Source organism: Cupressus sempervirens, chromosome 10, assembly GCF_028749045.1.
Source record: "Cupressus sempervirens isolate cs-2001-9-10 chromosome 10, ASM2874904v1, whole genome shotgun sequence".
Lineage (NCBI taxonomy): Eukaryota > Viridiplantae > Streptophyta > Pinopsida > Cupressales > Cupressaceae > Cupressus > Cupressus sempervirens.
In genome coordinates this window covers 265,698,900-265,725,742 of record NC_143127.1, presented here as the reverse complement: position 1 = coordinate 265,725,742, position 26,843 = coordinate 265,698,900, and the positions used below count along the sequence as shown (strand labels likewise).

Genomic DNA, 26,843 nt, shown 5'->3' with positions numbered 1-26,843 from the left:
AAGAATTCCTGATCCCGCGATCACCCACGATTGCATCACCAAGTAGAAAGCCTTTGCTGATAATATATATGATTGATTCAATAGCTTCAACATTTTCTTCATTTTTCTTAATTGTGCTTTTAGTTTTCCTCTTGTAGTTTCAGAGGACATATTGCGTGTAATTGACTTGCATGCAATCGAATTACATGTGCCTTCAACAATGTAATTGAATAAGTCTTCTTTCTTGTTTGACTTACTCAAGGTGGTTGAGTTTCTTCCACCTTTTTCTCCTTTTTTCTCTCACTCCTTTGCCTATATAAGGGAGTGCCTTCCACTGTAAATATCATTTTTTTTATGTACAAGAAGACTTTGCAGGAGTTGTGCAAGTATAGTTGTGATTTATTTGTGCAAGTTTCAAAGGGAAGTGAATAAAAGAAGCAATTTGTTCAAATCTGTGTTTGGAAACGATTGTGGTTGTATAAATTATAAGGTTTGTATATAATTTGTGTTACTTTATTGAATTCATGCAATTTTTGTCTATATTCAAAGCATTCACAAAATAGTTTCTTTTAGTTTGTGTGCTGGGATAACTTAGGAATTAGATTTAGAAATCGTTGTTTGTGGGAATCTGTATACTCTGTAAGTGTTGATGGAATTAGAGTTAAGAAATTCTCTATTTGTGGAAGTCTGTGTACTCAATAGATAAGAGCTTGTCTTTGAAGGATTGCGTAGGAGTATGTGAGCTCTCTATTTGTCCTTATAACTTTGGAAATAGACGTGGATCTAATTTGGTATGCATACAATCAATTTATGAGTTGATTTGAGATTATCGGTATCACTATTTCGATTTAAGATAGAAGTGTAGTTAGAGATTCATTGTGCCCATTACCCGCTTTATGAGTAAATGGATTCTTTCTAGAAAAAATGGAAAGAATATTAATAGCATCCTTTGCTGTTTCTCTTATAGAATCAATCAATATCTTCCTTGCCATAATGTTATTCTTCTCCTATTGGGCTTTCTTAGTATTGTTGGTTGGCTCAAGCACATCACTTTGCACATACTCTAGAAGATTATTTTCTTCTAGTGCAATAAGAACTCTTATTTTCCATGGAGTGAAATTCAATGCACCATCCAACTTGTCTTCAACTTAGAGTCCGTTCACCATTTTTGAAACTTGAAAGAACCAGTCTAGAAGAGAAGTAAAGACCCGCTTGAATAATCCTGGATTTGGCTCTTACTTAAACCCACTTTTATACCATATTAAATTTTGAACTAGAATAACATAAAACAAAGAGCAGATATCTTAGAACACCAGAGATACCCTAGTAAAATTCTCTAAATGTGAGGAAAAAAACCTAGCCACACCAAAATCAATGTTTTTATTAAATAATAATGAATGTACGAATACAATGCTCTCTGACCTCTGAGACTAGCTTTACTTGAGGAACATTACGTTGTTCTCTCTCCAAACATAATTGATTGATAAACAACAATGATCCTTTACAATAAAGACACTTGTAAGTACAATAAATGCCAAAACCCCTGTAGATAAGATAAATTTATTAATGTCCAACAAGAGACCAACATAATGGTCGAAGGGATTGTAAACATACAAACAAGGAAAACAACCCCAGAAAGAGCACCAAATGGTGTCCCGGAAAGTGCAAGAGTAAACAAGAAAGCCACAAATGGAGCAAAAAGGAAAAGACTAGAGGTCTCTCCTTGGCGGAAAGAAATCTCTGTGACGTTGGTGGCGGAGTGCTGCTGTCTAGTGAACCCAAGACAAGGTCTCATAAATCTGGTGCTACCGGATATAAGAGTACTTAGTGGTCACTTCAATCCCTGGACAAGGGACATGGGCGAGAAAAAGACGGTGATAAGATGATTTGAGGCTCGACTCTAAGGGAACAAGTCCTGCTGTGGTTGTGAAATTGCATGGACTCCCAAAGGTAAAGCGCTAGACAACATTGGTTAGTGTAACTAAAAAAGACTGCCAGGGACTTGCAATCTCTGAAAAGGCAATGAAACCTCCCTCTGATTTGATAGTAGATGGGGTAACGAAAAATGAAGTGGATCTCCATCTTTGTCTTAGCCAAGGTATAAAGGCAACAAATCCGTTCCTCTCTATCAATGTGATGGTCAGTCTAATTCCGAAGTTAGTGAGAGCCAACCTTGAAGCAGCCTAGAGAGATATGAAGGGCGTGGCTCCAACGTCGGGTCAAGTAGACGGGACACATAATGATCCCATGCTAAATATCCAGGAAGTAATCAACAATAAAAGGCCATTCACGGACGTAACCCTCCTGGAGGGTTACTCCAGGTCGTGATAATGTATTTTCTATAAATATCAAGTTTGACATGTGCGTTCAACTCCTGCTGAGATGTAGCATCTAGAGAGAATTGACAAGGAGGGAGATGATTAATCTCAATCCCAATTGATCTCAGTAACGTAGTGGCTTGAGCGTATCAACGCTGAGCCTTGGTTGCTGGGTCCGAGCTAGTGAGTCAAAGGATTAGTAAGCCAGGTAGGACTATTTGTGGCGACCATTGGCAGAATCCGCGAAGCCTCAAAGATAGTGAAGAAACCAAATCAGATCAAAGATGGCTCTAAGTTTGAAAGGGTGGGCCCTGAACTCAACCAAAACAGTACTGCGAGGAGATTGATGACATATGATAATATGACGGAGGAAAAGAGTCTGGATATGCTCAATTGAGGCCCATCTAGAATCGAGGAGAGGGTCCCAACACAATCGAGCCATATAAAACTGTTAGTCTGACCAAAGAGTCTAGGAGGGACAATTTGGACAAAGTGTCTTGAAAGTGATGTTTGAAACACTGTCTCTCCAACATGGCTAGGGAACCTGACCCTTTGTTAACTTTGGGCTGCATGGCAGGTATCATATTGAAGCGAGGGTCAAAGAGCTTAACCCTGAGGTAAGTGTATGAAGAGATAGTCTCGATCTCCTACCCCTGAAAGTTGAAATGGAGGTGTGAGGTCTTCAAACAATTGATGTAACACAATAGTATCAGAAAGGGGTGTGACATACCCTTTCGCTTATGAGTCATCGTCCTCGATGACAAAAAGCCAAACTTATAAAAGATTACAATGTCTCGCAATAACTGTTCATTTTAGGCTATCTGATTATATAAATTAAAAGGATGTGGAAATTGTTGGTGGATCTCATCGTAGTCTTCCCATGTAGCATTGTCTTTTGAGTATTGGTCCCACTGGACCTTACATTGTTTTACTTCCTTATTACGTAGGTGAAGCCTACGTATCTCGAGAACCAAGTAGTTTTAATCAATCATGTGTGAGAAACCTGAGCTATACTTTTTAATATATGAAATATGAAACATATTATGCATTCCAGATAGAGCTAGAGGTAGAGCAATCCTGTACGCGACTAAGTTTATCACTTCCAAATTTTCAAAGGTGTGAAGGAATTCATATTAGATGTAGAGTGTGTTAATGATCCAAATTGATTGAATTATTATTCTAATATTGTTCTTTAACTGTATGATTTCATTGCTATATATATATCTATTGAAGAGAATGTCATATGCCCATTTTAATTAGATAATACAATCTTATTAAATAAATAATGATAATAAAGTTATATTAAAATTAATACTAAAATATAAAAAAACAAGAAATAATAATAATTTAGTCTATATTATCAATGAAATAATATGTAGTATGATATTTTAAATAATTAAAAATAATAATAAAGTTTCATTGAGTACGACAATATTTGTATTTGCTGCAGGTAATAAAATGTATTGTGATTGATGATTTCCTAGCAATGATGAAGTAAATATTTATATGAATGGGAACAGTCACACCCACATAGGGGTATGACTTTACGTGGCTTATGCCACGTAGGGTCATAACCCTACGTGACTGTGACCATTCATTTCTATTACCTTATCACATAACAAGCGATGTCTAACTTCATAATAAGTCCCGCACAACACGATACGCAAAGACTACTATGTTCATAAAAAGAGATGCACGATTATCATGAACGATGGTATGTAATACAAACATGATATGTCAAAATACTCTATTGGGAATTCAAGTAATGTTTCCCCGATCAGATGTGAATGGTTGATCATGTCAATCAATTGATAATAATAGTTTAACTCACAAATTAAATATTTATGAGTTTATATATAGTGACATATGAATTTATTATGTATCATCAGCGATATGATTTACAAATCAATCCAGCAAAAGCTATCTTATAACACTCCCTCATAGCGAGGGAGGATTTCAACAACACAACCATCTCAAACTGATAATCTAAAGTAATATCATACATATGATATTTACCTCTCATATTTGTGTGGTATGTGCACTAGCATCAAGGTCATGATGCTTTTACCGAAAGAATATGTTATATCCTAGAAGGATACGTGTTATCTGATCTTCGACTCATTCAGGGACAACAACTGAATGCGGTCTATCAGATAACAATCATGATCTTCGGCTCATTACGGGACAGCAACTTAATCTTTAATCCATCATGACACATTCTTTATCACGATCTCAAAGACAACAACTTAATGTAGTCCATCATGATAACAAGTCAAACCATTGTTAAAATTGTCACCTTACAATAACAACCTCACAAATACATTAATGAAAGATTGTCAACTTTCATGACATTATCCACATATGCAAAATAGTAACTTGCATAACATTTAAATAATATAAATGAATATTAAATTTAAACATAACTAGTACTTAATCTCAGGAATTACAATTGCATTTACATTTTAATCATACCAAGTTTACCTCTAAGGTGTTCCACTTTTAGTTTTGAAAGAGGTTTGGTAAATATATCAGTAGTTCTCTCATTTGTGTTAATGTATACCAATTTGATGACATTTCTATCCACCATATCCCAGATGTAGTGATAGGGAATCTCGATGTGCTTTGACTTCTTTTGAAAAATTGGATTTACTGATAGTGTAATGCAACTCCGATTGTCACAGTGTATGACTGTAGGGTTTAAGGATTTTCCAAATAATCCAACTAGTAGCTTCCTTAACCAAATTGCTTCTTGGGGTCCCATTGAGGCTGCTATGTATTCTACTTCAGTAGAATTCTGTGCAACTGCAGATTTCTTTTTGCTAAACCAAGATATCATTTTAGAGCCTAGACTGAAACAACATCCTCTAGTGCTTTAACGATCAATAGAATTGCTTGTCTAGTCTGAATTTGAATAGCCTTGAAGGAAGGTGTATTTCAACATTGTTATACTTTAGATTGAATCCAATGGTTCTACGCAAGTATCACAAAATGTGTTTGGCTGACATAAGAAAATTTTTCTTAGGTTCACACAGGGATTGACTCAATGCATTTGTTGTAAAACATATGTCAAGTTGAGTATTCATCAAATACATTAATGAAGCAATAATTTGTCTATCATGTGGGGGATCTGAAGATTCAGGTTATGATGCATCACTTTTGAGCTTATGAAGGTTTGTCTCCATTGGTGTAGATAAGGGTTTACGATCCATCATTCCAAAATTGTTCAAGATGTCAATAATATATTTGCCTTGATTTAGGAAAATATACTTCTCTTTTTTGCATACTTCTAATCCCAAAAAATAACGCAAGAGACCCCATGTCTTTCATCTCAAATTTAGACACAAGGTCTTGTTTACATTTTGTAATGAGATGATCTTCCCCTATTATTAGTAAATCATCAACATAGGGAACAAGTATTATCATGTCACCATTTGATACTTTGAAGTATATATTTGGATCTGCTTCATTTTTGGAATATCCTAGTTTGGTAAGGTAATTGTTTATCCTTTCATACGATGCGGAGCCTCTTTAAGGCCGTATAGATCTTTCTTCAATTTACACACATGGGAATTCTTATCATGAATGGCGAAGCCTTCTGGTTGTTCTAGGTATACTTCTTCATCAATAATTCCATTTAAGAATTTAGTCTTTACATCCATTTGACGTATCTTCCATCTTTTAGATGCAGCAATGGCAATTATAGTTCTTCTAGAGGTATACATGCAACAGGGGCGAATGTTTCTTCATAATCAATTCCATCTTTCTGAGAGAACCCTTTGGCAATGAAGCTGGCTTTGTGTTTTGCAATAATAGCATCGAGTGAATGTTTGATTTTGAACAACCATTTAGAAGAAATAATTGAAGTATTCTTAGGTCTAGGTACATACAATGTCCCATGTTGTCCTACATTTTGTCACCACAAAATATAGGTAACAAAGTGAAGCTTTTTCAACTTAGTTTTGCATTTCTCTGAGAAAGTTCGTTATTTTATTGGTAAGAACTGATCAAACAATTATAAAGACCATTTACATTGAAAACATAACATGTCTTTGCATGAAGAGAGTCCGACTTGCCTTTTCCTTGTTGGACATTACATGTAAATGCACTTGAAGAGTCCAAATATGCATTTCCAACCAAAACGTTGTCTTTGCAAAGGAGAATGATACATGAATCCATGTTATTGTATGTCTAGAGTCCGACCATGCAAGGAAACACATGCAAATGACATTTGAGAATCATGGTTTCATCCATTGTCCTTTAAAATGACCCAGATTTTGACGATTTAAGGGCACGTTTGGACCAAAACTACCCAGAAAATATCATTTCCAGCTCAAACAATTCATCAAGGAGGGCACGCTTTTGCATTTGGATGCATATTTTGGCATTTGAGAATCACGTTTTGCAGAAAGAACTCTAAAAATGACCCAGATTTTGGCATTTGAAGGGCATGTTTTTGCTCAAAGACGCCCAAGAACAAGTTTTTTGCCAAAACATTTTGTATCTCAAGGGTTTTGTAACTTGCATTTTGCCTCCTACATACAAAAACGCCCATGTATTTGAGCTCCATTTGCAACTTTGAATCAGTCAAAAGCTATTGAGTTGTTGCATGCATTTGCACTTGGAGAATCCGAATTAGGAGAAGACTTGTTCATTTCAATTTCTCTTTCCTCCACATTTGGCTCATTGAGCTCCAAGTAAGTAGAAGAATTCAACTTTGCTTATGTTTCTCGCTTATTTTGCTACATTATTGCATTATTTGGCTTGTTTTTGTGCATTTTTTCAAAGGCATGCCATATTGTTTGCATTTTTTCTTTAAATAAGTTGAAAACTTCTCTTTGCAAATGCTTGGAAAACCTCTAAACTCCAAAAACGAAATTGCATGTAGAATAACATTTTGAAGTTTGTCATCTGTGAGTCCATAGCGAGAGGTATGTTTTTGTTTTGCTTGTAGTTTTGCTTGCTTGTTTTGTTTCCTTTTTGGAAGAAAGTTGTGGATTGGCTGCTGATTGGTTTTACCATTTTCCACCACGTACTATCGCAAAAAGGGCTACTTTCATAGCCAAGTTTGAGGAAAGGTTGAAGCCTCCCGAAGATGCTCATGCATTGTTGCCCCAACTTGCTCAGATGAAGAAGTTATCTAATGTGCCCATGCGTGAATTTGTTACAAATTGACACAAAGAATTCCAGTTGCTGGTCAACCTATAACTGCAGATTTGAAGTGTTTCTTTGTCAGTGCTCAAATTCCTGAAGTCAGTTTTCTAATAAGGAGACCAGTCCCAGCTACTCTTGTAGTTGCATAGGCATTGTGATTGAAATTGGAGATGACCTTATTCTAGCTGGGAAGATAAGAGTCAAAGCAAGTGGTTTTGAAGAAAGTCATTATTCCTCCAATTCATTTTCTTCTAGCACAAGGACAGATCCTTTAGTGCAAGGGTTTGGAAATAAGTTACTTGCCCTCAAAAAACAAATAGCTCAAGGCATGTTCTACGAAGGTGTACAAATGAGGCCTCTTCAAACTGTACCTTAGTTCTATTATTGAGAATCAATAAAAGTTAATTTCATCATCAAAGAAGCTTGTAATTGAGGAATCATTAACAAAGACAACAATGAAGCATCTTGTATCCGAAGATAGTGATCTTGCTATTCTCTTCCAGGAAAAGGAAGAATACATAGCTGGCGTCTCTCATATTTGGTGTATGCAGTCTCAGAAGGCTAAAGATGAAAAGATGAAGGAAATTTTTCCTTCCAATAATCATGTCATAAAAGTGGACATGCAAGTAAGTTCTAATCAAAGCTGAAAATGATGTGTTTATGTCTCAAGGTCATGAACTTGGGAATACTTTGCATAAATGTTCTACCCTCGATTTTGAAAAGGAACTTCTCATAAACAATACAAATTTTCCCTAGTCAAAAATTTGTGAGCCGTATGTTGAGGTAGGCATTGCAGTCATGTCAATATTGCAATCACATGAGCAAGGTTTTCTTGATCATCCTAAGGTGCTGGGGGTGGTGGTTGATGAACCAGTCAAGCAAGTTGCAGTTGGCAAGAAGAGTACATAATTTGTTCGATCAAGAGGATGTCCAATATGACATCTTGCTTGGTTGGAAGCTAATGGAAAGCTGGACATTCCACATTTACCTGAGCATGAAAATACTATTGAAGAAGAAGTCAAAGAAATATGTTCGGTTTTGGAGGAGCATTTTCAATTCATGGACATATCTTGGAGCAGCAATACACATGATTCATCTCAAAAAGGTGAATTCTTCCATCTCTTCCAATTGTGAAGTCTATCCTCGAGTTTGACACCATTCGCCATGGTTGCACTTCTGAATAGATTTTGCAAGTCTGCAGTTTGAATGGTAATCTTATTCAAATTCAATCAGTTAGGTCTGATACCATGTGAATGAATTCAGATCAGAGATAGAGTGTGTTAATAAATCCAAACAGACTGAATTATTATTCTGATGTTGTTCTACAACTGTATGATTTCACTACTGTATATATATATATATATATATATATATATATATATCTTGTTGTAGATATCTATTGAAGAGAAGAGTATGACTGTATTTGTATTGCTTAAAGTAATAACATGTTGATGATTTCTCAACAGCAATGAAGTAAATATTTATATGAATAGGAATAGTCAAACCGTGTAGGGGTATGACTCTATGTCGCTTATTAACCCTACATGATTGTGACCATTCATTACTAGTACCTTAACACAAAATAGCTGACGTTTTAACTTTATAATAAGTCCCAATCACAATACGCAAGGACTACTACATTCATAATAAGAGACACGTGATTATCATGAACAATGGTATGTAATACAACCACAATATGTCAGAAGACTCTAATGGGAGTTTAAATAATGTTTACCTGATCAGATATGAATGGTCGATCATGTAAATCAGTTGATGATAATAGTTTAACTCACAACTTAAATATATATATATATATATATATATATATATATATATATATATATATATATGTTTGTATATATATGTGTGTGTGTGTGTGTGTGTATAGATACATGTCTATACACACACACACACACACACACACACACACACACACATATATATATGTCTATATATATATATATATATATCTATATGTATATATATAGACATAGATATAGACAAACATATATAAAAGTTTATACATAGGTACATATGAGTTTATTATATATATCATCAGAGATGTGATTTACAAATGAATCCAACAGAACCTATCTCGTAACAAAAGGGTTCGACATATCTAGGGGCAAGTTTGGAGGATTGGCCAATGGTTATTGCGTTCTTCTTGGGTTTCACCCTTAACAATACTTTTTCCCCAACTACAAAGTGTGGAGATGTTTGTTTAGCATCGATGTAGCTTTTCTATCGATCAATAGGTTCTGCCAATCTCAGCCTGGTCAATCTTATCCGTCCCTCCATTTCTGACAACATATCTGGGCCTAGTACGATCCTATCTTCTAGCTTATCCCTACTGATAAGAGTTCTGCACTTTTTGCCATACAATGCTTTGAAGGGGGCCATCTTGATTGAGGATTGGTAAGTATTATTATATGCAAACTTGACTAATGGTAGATAGTCCTCCCATTTGTATTGCTGATCTATACAATACATTCTAAGTAAATCTTCTAGGATTTGATTGACTTGTTTTGTTTGTCTATCGGTCTTAGGGTGATAGGCCAAGCTTATATTTAGTTGTGTTCCTAATTCTGAGAAGAGACTTTGCCGAAACCTAGAAGTCAAATGAGTATCTCTATTAGAAATTATCTTTTCAGGTTTTCCATGGAGTCTAAAGATTTCTTGCACAAACTTGTGGACTACCATTGGAACTCCATCTATTAGGTTGCCTGCGATAAAGTGTGCTACTTTGGTAGACTTATCCACAACTACTAGTATTGTATTGTACTCATTGTGTGCCATGGGTAAGCCTTGGACGAAGTCCATACTAATCGCCTACTACTTCCATTTTGGAATAGCATGAGGATGAAGTAATTCGCAGGGTGTTGGTGTTCAACTTTGACCTGTTGGTATTTGAGGCAACTAGCTACAAACTTAGCCGCATCTCTCTTCATATCCTTCCAAAAATATAAAGTTCTTATGTTTGCTAGGAGTTTGGTAACCCCTGGGTGCCAGAGTATGGAGCTGAATGGATCTCCTTCAATACTAAGTTCCTTAATTCTACAAGATCGGTACATACATTTTCCCCCTCAAATTTGAGTAGGCCATTTGGTTCAAAACGGAAACCATCATATTTGTAATCTTGTGGGTTTACCTTTAGTGCCTCCTTGACCTGATTGTAGTATTTATCATTTACATAAAATACGTGTTGTTTGAAGTTCGTATAAATGCAAACCATTGCAGAAACATTTCGTCTAGGGCTCAAGGCATCAATTACCTTATTTTACTTCCCATTAATGTAATTGATTTCAAAATCATAGTCAGAAATATGTTCTAACCACTGCCCTTGACACACATTCAAATTCGGTTGTGTCAATTTACTCGAACTTTGGACTGGTTTGCATATTCTACGATCCATGGGTTTCTCATAAACCTAGTCCTCTTAGGGAACCAAAGAATCCTAGGGTTTATGAAGTTCTTAGTTGCCCCCGTGTCAATAAGAATAGATATTGAATTCCCATAAAACATATCTGCCATCTCTATGGATGCAATCTGGAAGTCCGCATGTCAATCGTTTACTGTTGCATGGATTCTTTGCTAAAAGGTAGTTTGCTGATTGGGCAGTGGGTTTTTTTTATGGTGGTATATTTTGGGTTTCGGTGGGATATTGGTTGGCTTATTACCTACCGTCGCATATGAAACATCCACGTGGTGGTCCTTTTTTCTCCCTTATCTTGATTGTCGACTCTATGGTCTTTTGATTCCCAATGCGATTTTTCTTGTTGTATTTGTTATCATAATTGTTTCCTTTGACCTTTTTATCTGTTCGAGGTTGATTTTTCTCTCTACTTGTTTTTGGTTTGCTGAAGTGGATGTTCTGGTTCTGTTTTTCTTTTCTTCGATTCTTCTCTCTGATGGTGACTTCTTTTTTCAATATAACTTCCTAACGAACAACTTTTTCATAAGGTTCTGCTGTGTTAGCCGAACAAAACGCATCTATGGGTCCCCCAATCCGGTTATTGGGACCCATGATGTGCTTTCTGAGTCGAAAAATTTCATTATCCTTCAACTTCTAGATATGTTTCAACAACCTGCTAAATTTTGTCGATGTATTCATGCACCAATTTATCCCCTTGCTTGAGCTCTTGGAATTCAGTCAGTTTCTATACTCGTCATCAAACCAATGGTTCATGGGACAAGTATTTTGGTGCAGCTGGAGGGGAGGGAGAGGTGTGGTGGGGGATGGTAAGGAGAGCCAACTCCCAGATTGCATCGGCCAACAAGTCAAACATGGAGGAAGCCTAAGAAGAGTTTGAAAAGTGATCGAAGGGGGAGGAACTGTCTAAGATGGAGGGTGAAGAGGTCACAATCGTTCTCTAAAAAGCAGGAGGTGCGGCAACTGACAAGCATGGGTGAGGGATGAAGTGGGGTTGAGGGCTATTGGAGAAAGTGGACAGTGAGGCTGAGGAGGGCATAATCGGCCAAGGGGAGGCGAGTGATGGTGAAATGGTTGATGGAGCAGATGAAGGTATAAGCGAGACCATAGTCCACCATACTTGCCCTCCCATAGTGGGGCCAACATGTAAAAAGGTCGGAATAAGCGAAGTAGGAGAGATTGTTTAGGATAACCAAGTCAGAGGACTCACAAAGCTGGAGGAGGTGGTGACCGTAGCATTATAGAGGCCCATGACAATCCTTCAAGAGGTGTAAGAGACCTAAGCTAGCAAGATCCGAGCTGTGGTCATGAAGAGGAGTATGAAGATCTCTAGTTTGTGCATTAAAGTCTCCCAGGATGATGATGTTGCACAAGCTCAAAAACTTGAAGATACACTCGTACAAGTTTGAAAAAGGGTCCCTATCCTCAGAATTGTGTAAGGCATACAAAGAGGAGGCCAGTGGAAAATAATAGACAACCACGAAAATATCTCTGTGATGTTACTCATATAGCCAATATGGACCTGCATGAATTTGGTAGAGGTGTTAGAATGGACCACCGAAGTAGCACTAGAAAGGTCATCTCTAATAAAACAGGCAACACCCTAGGAGCTACAAATGCCACCTGAGACCCAAACCTCCTCTCTACACACAGACAATCACTGGTAACTGACAAACCTAGGGAGAGGATAGGTGAGAATCTCATGAGTCTCTGTGATGACCAAGATATCAACAAATCCCACAGTCTCTAAAGGGACCTTGTGATGACCAAAGACTGTCATTGCCATTTAAACAGTTGACAAGAAGAGAGCCAATGGAGGGTTCTCTCTTTGCCCAACTGTTGGCGAGATCGTCATTTGGCTATAAAAGCCGATCTCTGTTCTCGACCACTAGGAGGGGAATCATGGATAACAACACAAAGGTTCTGTATAGTTGCCCATTTCCCTTCATGTCTAGCCTGTGCAACCAACCCTCTAGAATGTCTTAACTCTGTCACCTGTGATTTTGTGAGCTCTGTTGTGTGGATATTTTGCAATGGAAAGTTTTGTGAAAATCTAGTCACAAAATAGGTAGACCAGCCACAGCGTATGAGACCAAGTCTTTCCTACATTTAAAGGGAAGGCTCTCCCTTCTCACCGTTCCTTGGATCAACTCAAGGTAAGCAAGAAGTTGAGAGATTTTGTAAGGGGTGTTACCAATATTCTTTCCTCTCAACTATTAGAAAAGAGCCCACTTACCCACGGAGCGAGTAATGGGCAAAATGAAATCTCTAACTACATTTCTATCTAGTAGCTAGAAATAGTGATACTAATAAACCAACACCAACTCAAAGGTTGATTGAAAGCATACTTGTTTGGCTCTAAGTCTTGTTTGTCTAATTTATAAGAAAAATCACTACCATTGGGGCGTAAAGACTTCCAGAAGTAGATGATCTCTATCCTATAAGAAAAACCTCTACCATTGGGGCGCAAAGACTTGCAGAAGTAGAAAAATTCTAACTATTTTTTGTGAATTTGATATGGTAACACAATCTACAGTCAAAGATTCTAGTCTATGTATTACCACAACCGCTCCTAGCTAAAGCTTCAGCTCCGATTGCTTCTTAACTCACTATGCTCTAATAATAAACACCAAATAATAATATGAATCAAAGACAATAGGCACAAATTACAGTCAAAACTTCTAATTTGCTCCATCACAATTGCTTGCAGTCAAAGCTTCGAATCCAATTGATTCTTTTATTCACTTTTCTCCCAAATTCGTACTACACAATCAAAGTTATGCTTGCACAAGTTTGGCAAGGCTTTCTTGCATAGAACAAAAGATGATTTTTACAGTGAGGGGGGGCACTCCTTATATAGGCAAAGTAGTTGAGAAAAAGATGGAAGAAAAAGTGGGAGCAACTCAACCAACTTTGACCCGGTCTAACTAAGAAGAGAATTTATGGGTTACATGTCATTATACATGTAAGTTGTATTACATGTAATTACACATTTTCATGTAATACATCCTCTTCAATTACAAACATGAGGAAACTAGGGTGGAGTAGTATTTGGAATACATCCTCTTCAGTTACAAACATGAGGAAACTCTGTAGTTAAGCAAGCTCAGGCTGGAGTAGCACTGGGATGGGTGACCTCCCAAGAAGTCCCTGTGCTTCACCCCTGTGAGCATCACCTAGATCCAATGAGTCCTAAGTGTTCCATTTATTCTCATGAGAGATGGATTCATGTTGAATCACTACTCATGAAACATGGGTCAATGAGTTTGACTCAGTGACACAGCTAAATCTTGAAAGCAATAACACAATTTGACTTGCTGTGGAAATTATCTCCAACTTATCAATTGAGGAGCTTAAGGGGCTTTATGAATGGTTCATAAGACACAACACTTGGTGAAGGTTTTGCAAACGGGGTTGCAAGCTTTGGGTTTTACCATGGAGGAAACTCTGTAGTTAAGCGCGCTTAGGTTGGAGTAGTACTGGGATGGGTGACCTCTCGGGAAGTTTCGGTGCTTCACCCCTGTGAGCATCACCTAGATCCAATGAGTGCTAAGTATTCCATTTATTCTCATGAGAGATGGATTCATGTTGAATCACTACTTATGAATCATGGGTCAATTAGTTTGACTCAAAATCACACAGTTAAATCCTAATAGCAATATCACAATTTGACTTGTTGTGGAAACTCTTCTTATCAATTGATGAGCTTAAGGGGCTTTCTAATGAATGGTTCATAAGGCACAACACTTGGTGAAGGTTTTGCAAATGGGGTTGCAAGCATTGGGTTTAACCATGGAGGAAACTCTATAGTTAGCGCATTTAGGCTGGAGTAATATTGGGATGGGTGACCTCCTAGGAAGTCCCTGTGCTTCACCCTTGTGAGCATCACCTAAATCCAATGAGTGCTAAGTGTTCTATTTATTCTCATGAGGGATGGATTCATGTTGATTCGCTACTCATGAAACATGGGTCAATGAGTTTGACTTAAAATCACACAGTTAAATCTTGATAGCAATACCACAATTTGACTTGTTGTAGAAATTATCTCCTACTTATCAATTGATGAGCTTAAGGAGCTTTCTAATGAATGGTTCATAAGGCACAACACTTGGTGAAGGTTTTGCAAATGGGGTTGCAAGCTTTGGGTTTAACCATGGAGGAATCTCTGTAGTTAAGTGCACTTAGGTTGGAGTAGTATTGAGAAGGGTGATCTCCCGGGAAGTCTCGGTGCTTCACCCCTGTGAGCATCACCTTGATCCAATGAGTGCTAAGTGTCCCATTTATTCTCATGAGAGATGGATTCATGCATCACTACCCATGAAACATGGGTCAATGAGTTTGACTCAAAATCACACAGTTAAATCCTGATAGCAATATCACAAGGAGAAGAAAGATAAAACTGTTGACTCTGTGTGAATCAACCTTGTAGATTGTCAAAAAAGGCCTTGTACTGTACTTGATGATGATCACGGGATCAGGGATTCCTGTATTCTACGCCACTACATTCACCATTATGAGTTTCCAGTTGTGATTTGGAAACTCGACTTGAACAAGCTTTTCCTCATTCCAAGTTGTGAATTATCTTGTCAGAGTTGCACATTTAGGATTTTTAGGCACTTTGAAGACCTTCTCTATGATGTAGAGAGTTAAACTCGTAACAATTTTTCGAGAAGCATCTGTAATTTTTTTTTGAAACAAAGTCCTTGGCGCATTCCTACACGAACTTAGATTCTTGGACAACCATTAGGAAAATGAAAGATCAAATGAAGTACTGCTTCTTGAGAATCAAAACATGCCTTCTTGACAGGATATCTCTATGTTTTGAAGTTTTGACATATCTTGAAGAGTGTGCTGCAATATGAAGATGATAACATCTTCAAATGAGACTGAATCCTTGAGAACTTTGGGATTTGAGTTAAAATGATGAATCCATGAGGGGTGGATATTCAAAGTATGGATTAGACACTTATGAAACACATATGATCGCTGGAAATGAATTGGAAAGCATATGTATTTGGATGGAAATGGCCAAAGTCGGACTTGGAAAGATGGATTGCATGTGGGCAATGATGGGCTTTCGTGGGTATGACCAAGAATGCAAGTTGGGATGCATATGGATGTGTACAAATGGCGACCTTGGTATCTAAAGAGTGACATTCTACCAAAGTCGAATTCTCTGGATGCAATTACATGTAAAGTGATGTACATGTAATCTAGATTGATGTAATCGTGCAATGAGGTTTGAAGAATGAGATTACATGTAAGCGGGTTTGGGAAATAGGTTTATACGTAAATGCGGAGGGAAGATGAGATTACATGTGATTGTGGATGGAGAATGAGATTACATGTAATCGCATGTGGGGAATGAGATGCAATGTGCTATGGCATGTAATGATGTATGTGGAATGAAATTATGCACTTGCATGAAATAGTGAAAGGTGGAGTGAACTGAAATGTGAGAAGAAAAACAAGAAAATAAATAAGCAAACAATGAAAAAAAGCACAAAACAAACACATACCTTTGGTTTTAGACTCATACATGCCAAAAGGAAAGTTACTTTAAAATGCAAATTCGAATTTGGAGTTTGGGGAAAATCCAAAAGTATGAAAATGAGAGTTCTCATCATAGTTAAAGGAAAAATGCACTTTACATGGCATATCTATGGACAAGTGTGCAATATCAAGCTAAAATATGCAATGAAATAGCAAGATAAGCATGAATTAAACTTACTTGGAGATCAAAGAGCCAAAATAGCAAGTTTTATAGACACGAAGACCAATTCTTCCTTAAATCCAGATTTACAAACAACTATTAGACTTTCTCCACACTTGCAAACAATGAATGATTAATAAGCATTCGATGGTCGAATTTGACATGAGAATGCCAAAAACGAGGTCTCCAAAGGTAATAGCATGTACTAAAACTAAAAAACGACCACTATGGATCCAAACGTATGGGCTGGAAATGCCATTTCTTGAGTGTTTTTAACAAAAATGTGTCATTTTCATGCAAAAATCTGGGTCATTTTTGCAAAAACGTGGCAAAAAAATGCATATATATTGGTTGTTTTTGACTTGTGAATGCAAAAATGACTTCCCCAAATGATAAAACATGGATCCAAAAGCAAAAATATGGCTCCAAAATGCAAAAAAGTGAATGAAAAAACCAATTTTGGGGCCGTTTTTAGCAACAACGTGATTCATAGAGGGCATGGAATGAAACATTTTTGACCTCTAAAGGCAAAATCGTGTTCTTCAATAGCAAATATATAGATCAAAACCTTAAGACGACTTCTATTTGAGGCAAAATGTGATCAAAATTGCCCCAAATCTGAGTGTTTTTCACAAAAACGTGGCTCAAAAATGCAATGAAATGAATCATTTTTTACATGAGATTTAATGGCTAGGGCATTATAATGCCAAGAGATGCAAAAATGACCCTCTTCTTGGGGATGACAAGCCATATCATGATCAAATCTAAGTATTTTTAGTGTAAAATGTGTTGTTAGAGGAAGAAAACATCCAGTTTTTTGCCATTTAATCTTCAATTTTGGGTTTACCATTTGTAAATGCATGAAACATATGTAAAATGCATTCTCCAAGTGCCATTACATATTTTAAAAACTCAAATATGCATTGCTCACTCGAGGAGGGTCATTGCACACTTTAAAAACTCAAATATGCATTGCTCACTCTAGGGGGGTCATTGCATGTTTTTAAATGCATGTATTTACATGTATAAGTTTTTTAAAAATGCCTTTAGTGCAAAATCACACTCTCTAGGAGTCATTGCATATTTTAAAAACACTTGAATATGCATGTCTCAGTCTTGGAGAGTCTTTGCACATTTTAAAACACATGTACTTACACGTTTTGTGTGTTCTAAAATTGCCTTTCAACTCAAAATCGTGGTCTCTAGAGGCAATTGCATATTTTCATGTAAATGGGTTTATAGCCATGCTATGTGCAACTAAAGTGATGAATCAAGTACATGTCAATTTAATTCTTGAAGAAATATTACTTAAATGGGTCATAAATAATATTTATACTATATATTAATATATAATGTGCAAATATCATTCAAAAAGTAATATTTACTAAGATGTTTTGAATTAAAACACAAAAATCAAATCAAACTATATAGTTAATATAGTCACCTAAGTGAATTAAAAATCAATTCAACTTAATAATATCACCTAAAGTGCTCTATAGTTACTTTAAATAAAAAATTAAAATGATAAACTAACTTAAAAACATTTATGTTATATTTTTCAAAAAGTGAATGTCAACTTTAAAATATAACATGATATTTTAATTCATGCAGTTGCACCTGGAGAGTCCACTTTTTGGGCACTAAAATGGTCATATCTTTTGATTGCCAACTCCGATTAAGCCTTAAGATAGATCGAATCGAAGGGAAAACCAAAAGCAATGACTTGAGCAAAACCAAACGCTAACAAACACAAACTGGAAAACGAGAAAAAGGACGTTGAAGGCTTAAAAAATCAAGCATAGGCTCAACAAACAGAAAAACTAAAAAGATTTGACGAAAGCCTTCAGTAAAAGAATTCATTATATCAATTGGAGTCGATTGGTTGATCAATATTATCCAATTAAATAGCGTGCGAACTCAAAGAAATGCAAAACTAAGTTGAACAGTTCTGTACTGTTACCTACATTTTGTGGTGACAAAATGTAGGACAACAAGGTCCTCATCTAGTAAGATCGTAGTGGGCCCTACGGGCCTGAAGCTTGTGAGATAGAGAGAGGAATGAAAAGGGTACCATCTAGACCCATTCAGCACTTGTCAAGCATGTTATTGGAAATGCTAGGCTGATCACTGAAGAAGGACTAACTGGCTGAAAAAGGATCAATAGTGGTGGGAGGGAGGCCCCAAACCCTCAAGTTAAATTCACGGGCATGCCTCAAAAGCTCCTCATCGAGCTTCCCCTAGACAATCTTTTCCACTCAAGCGAGAGGTGTAGGACCAGAATTGTTGCAGATGGAGGCCCAAGAATTGACTTGCTGATCGGGTTTCAGAAAGCAGAGAAGTATGTTTAGCCATGAGCTCACTCTGTTGGTCTTTGATAGTGTCTAATTCACTGAGTTGTCTGAGGCCAGAGTCAAACTGAATCTTAATACCCTCTTTTTCAGAGGTGAAAGAGGCAGGGAAACTGTTGATAAGTGATGAGTTCGAATTAGTGTGCTGTTTGATACCAGCAACAGTCTCAGAGAGTGGTTGAATGGTGCCCTCAGGTTCCGACTTTTCGCTTCTAGCTTGAGGAGTCTGTCATAAAGTCTCTGGTAAGTCAGAGACGGAGGCTGTGATGACTGTTGTGGTCTCCATGTGGACAGAACACCAGCTCAGGCCATACTGACAAAAGCATCGAGCAGAAGAACGCCACCCACACACAGAGAAACCACAACGCGGAAGAATGACAGCCAAAGCTCAACAAGATAGTGAGGAAACAGGAAACATGGGTGGGTGCAGGCCTGAGAAACCAGAGACAACCATACCTCTGAACAGCCGGCAAACACCACACAGGAATCACAGAAGAACAGCCCTGACTGAAGATCAATAGCGAACTGCACCACTAAGGGAAGCGGAGAAGGAAGCGTTATCAGGGGCACAACAGAACAAACAAACAAATAACGGCCTGAGAGAGGCTTGGCAATGCTTGCACCACACGCCACAATCAAATAAGCGAAGTTCACAGAACAAAACGCAGGTAAGATAGCCCTGGTGGAAGAATCACATCAAGGAAAGGAGCTGAGAAACAAGCAAACAAGAACTCCCTGCGTAAAAACACTAAAAACACCAACCATGAACAAATCACCAATTGCAGAAGAATCACGATAATCTGGACCAAATACACATAAAGACAAAACAAAGAACTCCTACAGTGATCAAACACCAAAATGACACCCTGCCAATAATGACTGCAATAATTGCTAACCACCAAAAGCTACAGCTGCAACTCCTGAAACGAGCACTCCAAAATCAAACCAAAGAATCCATTTTGCAGAGATATAAAAGATCAACACTATGAAATGACTCGCCAGTACAAAATGGTGACATTACATTGAGCTGTCCGATTCAACAGCCACATACACATGTGGCTCTTCAATTTCCATCAGATTCTCAACATCAATTCTTTGATCACCAAAAACCACACAAGCTAAGGCTCTTCCATGACCAAGAGCCACACATGCGCGTGGCTCTTTGATAATCGATGTTACAAAATTAAATATCTGATAACTTGCAGTGTTCATTCAAGTCTTCATCATGAGGTATATGAAACAATCTGACTGATCGATACCTTAAGTCAATAAGCTTATGAAAGACAATTGTGAACAGTAAAGAAAGCCAACCAGAATAGAACAGACCTCTTCATAAGAATATCTCATATGGCACAAAGAGAAGAGAACCAGTAATCTGACATTATTGTAGGATCAAAGGATTCTTCTTGACGCTACACATTAGCATATTTGTCTAAGGTACAAAACATCAATATGGTATACCTTATAACAGAAGGTAAGCGAAACAATGTTTCAGTCATTAGTGCTCTCCAAATCGTTGAAGCTCCTGTCTTTGACAAGTGTATCTTACATTTGCTATCAACTAATGGATTGCCTATAGCCCACAACCTATACTAGCAGCACTGCAGAGCTGTCATTAAATATGTGCCCTGTCATGATCCCACCAACAAAGATCTGTCGAGCTTATGCATGAATGTTGCTTCTCCATGCCTCTATCATGAATATTTCAAATGGAAGAAGGCAGCCACTCATCAGATTCATTATCTACAACCAGATCCTTTTCCAGCTGAATGGACCTGCATGCCTGTGAGAAAACTGAATTACTGGCTTCATTAGTGACTATGAAAAGTTCATTATTAAGTCACCACAGTCTTTGGTAGAATGCTAACAACTAATTGAATTAGTAACTCTTACATGGGTTTGGTCAACATGAGGATTTACTTCATATTTCAATGTATTGTTTTTAAGTCATTGCATTAATTTTCATACTGAATTGGTTACCTATTACCTTTGCTTGAAATCATTGTCACGTTTGACTTAAGGCCCCTACTTCTCAATCATCTAATGCTGAGCGGTAGTAATTGACACCTTGGATAAGGTTCCGTGATGAATATCTCTTAATCTAATTGACCATACCATATATAGCTTTTTCTCATCTATTTAGAGATTGATAGTAAGGCTTTGCTTGATTGAATGCCTGTTGTCCTCAATTTTGGCTTCACAAAATTGGGGCAACTCTATGAATTTTTCTTATGGATTCATAGGTGCATCCTCTTAGTTTTAATGTACTGATGTATCATAGAGACAATTCGTTATCCCCGAATTGTACTTTATGTTACTCTATCTATGCGTTCGTGTGAAGGTTTCCATTGAGTTGAATTCCAAATTGTTTGCTAGTGAGGTTTTTTCTTTTCTGACTGCAAACTCTTGTTTTTTGGAAAACTTTCATGTCTTTTCTTCATTTTGCTTTGTGTTGTAAATTGTTTTTTTTGCCTTAGGTGAATAACAATTGGAATTCTTCTCTTTTTGAGCTAACTTATGTCAAAATCAGAATTGTCTAGCTCAAGTTATAAAGGAAAATTTGAGATTTTTCAGGACAATTGCATATCTAGTTTTAAAAACCTCATAAAAGTGGGCTTTTTATTGTTAAAAGCATAATATAAAATTATATTTAATATTTAAAGTGGATTTTGTGTTCTGTTTTCAAATTTCACCATAGTTTTAAATGTTTTATGAAATTACCCTATTTTAAGTCTATACTTTATGTTCCTTTATTGAAAACTATAGTTAAACTTAAAATTTAATTACACAAGACATCTTAAATGCATTTAATTGGGTTTTTATTATTGATTGCATATACCAACATGCAAATCACTATATAAAAACCCACTTTCAATAAATTACAAGTCCCAACATCAATAAAGTACACTTTAAAAATGCAATGACACATTTAAATGTGTATATTGGGTTTTTAATATGTTTTTGCATATTTAAAGCTTTTTAAATCAATTCAAGTGGAGATTTTGAACCCATTTACATATGTTTTTGCACACATAAGTTCATTTTAAATGTTTCTTTGCCTTTAGGTGGAGTGTTTCTAATCTATTACATATGCATTTTTAAAACTGCCACTTAAGTAGACTTATTAAATCAATTTGCATGTCTTCTAATATGTAAATGCATGTCTAAAATGAGTTTTTACGTAACTCAAGCCAAAGTGGCAATTTTGGGCCTCATTACATGTGTTATAAATTATGTTTTTAGTCTTAAAAGTGAGCCAAGGAAAAGTGGTGAATTTTATCCCATTTGCATATCATCGTAACATGGAAATGACTCTTAAAAATACGTTTTTAATGGCTTAAATCAATGCTCAAGCCAAAGTGGAAATTTTGGGCTCAATTATATGTATTGTCAACATGTAAATGTCTCCCAAATGTGCGTTTTGCACTAAGTTATTAAACGAAAGCTCATGGCGGCAATTTTTCAAGCCATTACATTGTTTTAAAACATGTAAATGCAATCAAAAAGTGAGTTTTTACATTGTAATATGAGACTTCTTGATCAAACACTTAAAAGCCACGATTTTTAGCCCCAAAACAAATGTTTTTCGCTCTCAAAATCACACTTTCTTAGGCGTTTTTCTCCGAAAACGGATTTTGCAGCCTTCAAGTGCTCATATCTAAAGCATTTCTTGGTCGTTTTTGATGATCTATAGGTCGTTTTTGCCTAAAATTACCCAATAATGCATTGAGCTACTAAAAAAAAAGAAGTTTATTGAGTTTTTTCTTCATTTCTCAACCCATCTAGGGCATGTTCTTACTCAAAAAGACCTTAGTTTTAAGCAATTAGCACCATCAAAACAATGAGTATTTGGATCCAGGTAAGTTTGAAAGCATTTCCTACCCTTCTTAGCTTAGATTTAAGTCTTTTAAATCACTTGATGTGCTTTTTACTCCATTTTCCAAATTCTTTGCTTGTTGCACATTGCTTGGTCCAAATGGTTGTTAAAATGATTCAATTTTTTGCTCAAACTTCCTACACTTGGCAAGATACAAATTTTGACTCATCTCTTGCAAGGATTGAGTCAAGATTCAAAGTCTATTTAACACTTCATCTTGCAATCTTTCTAAATCCAAGAAATCTCTTTGATTGCATTTTTAGATTTTTCACAAGTGTTTAAAGAAGACTTCCTTTCTTGCCTCTTGAGAAAAAGTTTTGATTCCTTGTTATTTTTCTTAAGTTTTTTCTTGTATATATTTGTTATGTTGTGTATGCAAGTCTCATCATTTCCATTTCTCGATTTGCATTTGTTTTGTAAATGTCAAGTTGCTTCTTCTTTTCTTCTTTTTACTTCTCTAAGTTGCATATGCAAAGTCTTACTTGCATTTGTAGTCGGGGTAAATTTTTGTTTTAAGGAAATTGCAGGCTCTTTATTCACCCTCATGCGAATGCAAGTATAAATCCCACCATCATGCATTTCATAAACCTCTATATGGCTGTCCTATGGTTGAAAGTATTTCCCACATGCTTGCTAGATAAAATATCATGAATTGCATTTATAAAAGTGTGCTATGCCTCTCATATGTTATCTAATTTCTACTTATTCATCCTTCATTTGCATAACTTTAAGCTTGCTCTTGACCACCAAAAACCCTTTTTTGAGTTTTTCCACCATATGAGTTTAAAAACATTTACCCATTTGTTGTCCCAAAAGTTCCTAGCCATATTCCATGTTCAATGCTCCCAAAACAACCCCATTTCTACATTTTTCCCCCATCTAAATAACTGGTTTTATGCATGCAAAGAAGAAAGGAGGACACGAAACAAGCATGATCACATGATGGAGCCTAGAAGGAGGTGAAAGAATGATTTCAAGCATAGAGTGCTTTCAAGCTTAAAAAGGTCAATGAACACTCAACGGTTCAATCAAGGGCACATATTCATATTCCCAGTTTGTGACACTTCCACCAAACTTGAGCACAACAATCGTAAAACATCGGACATCTCTTAGTAGCATGAAGACCAATAAAGCTTGATGTAATAGAATTTGTGTCTTGTAAGGTACTTAGAATATTATTTGTAATTGATATATTACATGTGATGGAAAAACATGATGTAATTGTATGTGATAGTATCACATGCAAAGTTGTAACATGAAATTATGTTGCAATTGCATTAGGCATGCAACTTTGAATAAGTCAAATTAGTTAGTTAGGAGTGTGTTAGAGAATAAGTCAAGGTGGTTGAGATTTTCCCCTTTTTCCTCCACCTTTCTCTCCTATTCTCCTATATAAAGGATGGAGTTCATTGTAAATAATCATCTTGGGCAAACCAAGAAATTTCTGCCAGTTTGTATTTTGCACTCTAAGACTTTGTGCTTGGATGTAAATCTAAATTGCTTTAAATAAAAGAGGCAACTTGCTTTCAAACTTTGTATTGATTCAAAGTGTTATGTGATGACATTTTTTGGATATTTATTGTGAGCTTTAGAGCTTTTCTCATGAGGGATTTGGTTTTGTTCTTGAAGACTTTGAGCTTTTGGAAACAAGATTGCTCTAGTTTAGTAGTGGTTGCAAGTACTAAGAGTTAAAGATTGTGTTTTAATTCCTAGTATATCATTTGAAATTGGATAGTTAATAAGAGACTTTGTGCTTTGTTAGCTATTCGCCTTTATTCAAAAAGGATTGATCATAAGGGACGGTGTGTTCTTATTATCAATCACATAAGTTATGACTGCTGTCTTAAAGTTGTTTTTATGTCAACTTCTAAGCCACAGGTATTATCGTAGCAGTAGATGCATTTTTTTAAAATACAAATAGTAGTTAGTGCAAAATCATTCCTGAAAAAAGAGGAATTGATCTAGAGAAGCACCCATTTGTGCTTCACCCTTGTGAGCATCACCTAGATCCAATGAGTGCTAAGTGTTCCATTTATTCTCATGAGAGATGGATTCATGTTGAATCACTACTCATGAAAGATGGGTCAATGAGTTTGACTCAGAAATCACACAGTTAAATCCTGATAGCAATATCACAATTTGACTTGCTATGGAAATTATCTCCTACTTACCAATTGATGAGTTTAAGGGGCTTTTTAATGAATGGTTCATAAGGCATAACACTTGGTGAAGGTTTTACAAATGGGGTTGCAAGCTATTGGTTTAACCATGGAGGAAACTCCGTAGTTAAGCGCGCTTAGGTTGGGGTAGTATTGGGATGGGTGACCTCCTGGGAAGTCCCGGTGCTTCACCCTTGTTAGCATCACCTAGATCCAATGAGTGCTAAGTGTTCCATTTATTCTCATGAGAGATGGATTCATGTTGAATCACTACTCATGAACATGGGTCAATGAGTTTGACTCAGAAATCACACAGTTAAATCCTAATAGCAATATCACAATTTGTCTTGCTATGGAAATTATCTCCTACTTATCAATTCCAGTTAGGTTTTTGGTGTAGCCACCTACGGTAAGAAAAAAGCCTTCTCTATTGCTGAGAAGAGAGATTTATCTCACTACATAGTTGCCTAAAGTTCCCATTTTGTAAGTTGTAGTTCTAGTGACTTACAAAATTTTTAGCCAACAATGCCCTATTATTCTGCTTCTTCCATGGTCTTATCTGTTTCTTGTGAGGTCAATGCCTTTTTTAAAGCTTCCTTACTATTTATTCCCGTTGATTGTTATCTTTGATATTTGCGTGGTATAGGAGAGTAGCAACTCTCCTTCAAGGTGCTATTTAGTTTTGGTCCCTGTCATTATTTAGATATATAATTACTGGTTAATATATATATTATAATATATTTTAGTTCTATAATATGATATTTCAGTTTTAATGTTTGATATTAATATATGCAAACGATAATATTTAATGAATTATGAATATGATTGTTTAATCTTTTATTGTACTTGTGTGTCCTAGGCATAGGACTATTGCAATGAGTTTCGACTTTTGCTATTAACTAGTTATTAAAAAATATTATGTGGACCAATTATAAGTAGATTTTTATTTTTAAAATTTTAAAATTTATTTTCTTATTTTGAAGTCTTCATGTATGTTTTTAAAGTTTATTTAAATTTCTGAATTATGATTGGCTAATACACTTGAGGTCTTATAGACCAATTCTCTAGGAATGAATATTTTTTCTAAAACTTTTTTTAGGATTTTTACCAAATTCTTTGTATGAGTATTTTAGGTTTGGAATTCAATTTTAATACTGTTCCATATTGCTTTCTTAGGAGATAAAAGATGTGTTATTAAAAATATCTTATGAGAGTTTTGAGAAATATCTAAGGGAGTATCATGTGATTGTAGCATTTTAATTTAAATTATATTTAATATGTGAGGTATATTATTTCAATTAGGTTAAAAATTAGAATTATTTTAGAAGAATATATATTTTAAAATTAGATTATTTTAAATATTTTTACTATAAATGATTAAGTTATACATTTATAGTGGATATATATTTTTTTCAAATTATGATTATAAAAATATGTTTTTTGATTATATCAAAAAAATAATATTTATTTAAGATATAAGTAGGATTTAAATTGTGTGAATGAAAAACATAAAAAAGATTTGATAATTTTTTCATCTTTATATGAAATATTCATAATATAACTTCTAATTTATAGTGTGTACTATCTCTAAGATTTTATATTTTGTTCTATTATTAATATTATTTTATTTATTATTTCTATTGCACTATTTACAATTTTACGGCAAGTACTTGCGACTTTGTTGTTCTTGCTATTTATTACTATAATACTATTATTAATTAATTTATTTTATATTAATTATATCATATATTAATTGTATATTATATTTAATATTATTTATTATTATATTCATAATACATCACATTATTATATTAATAATAGATTTTAATATATTTAGTTGTCATATTTATTTATTTATTTATTTTTAA

The 26,843-nt window shown here is 35.7% G+C and overlaps 1 protein-coding gene across 6 annotated transcripts in view; it reads left to right on the top strand.

The window, feature by feature from the left end:
- The window catches only part of LOC149533654 (appr-1-p processing enzyme family protein), a 158,236-nt gene that overhangs the window by 15,376 nt on the left and 116,017 nt on the right, over positions 1-26,843 (top strand). The gene's annotated exons all lie outside the window — the stretch shown is intronic.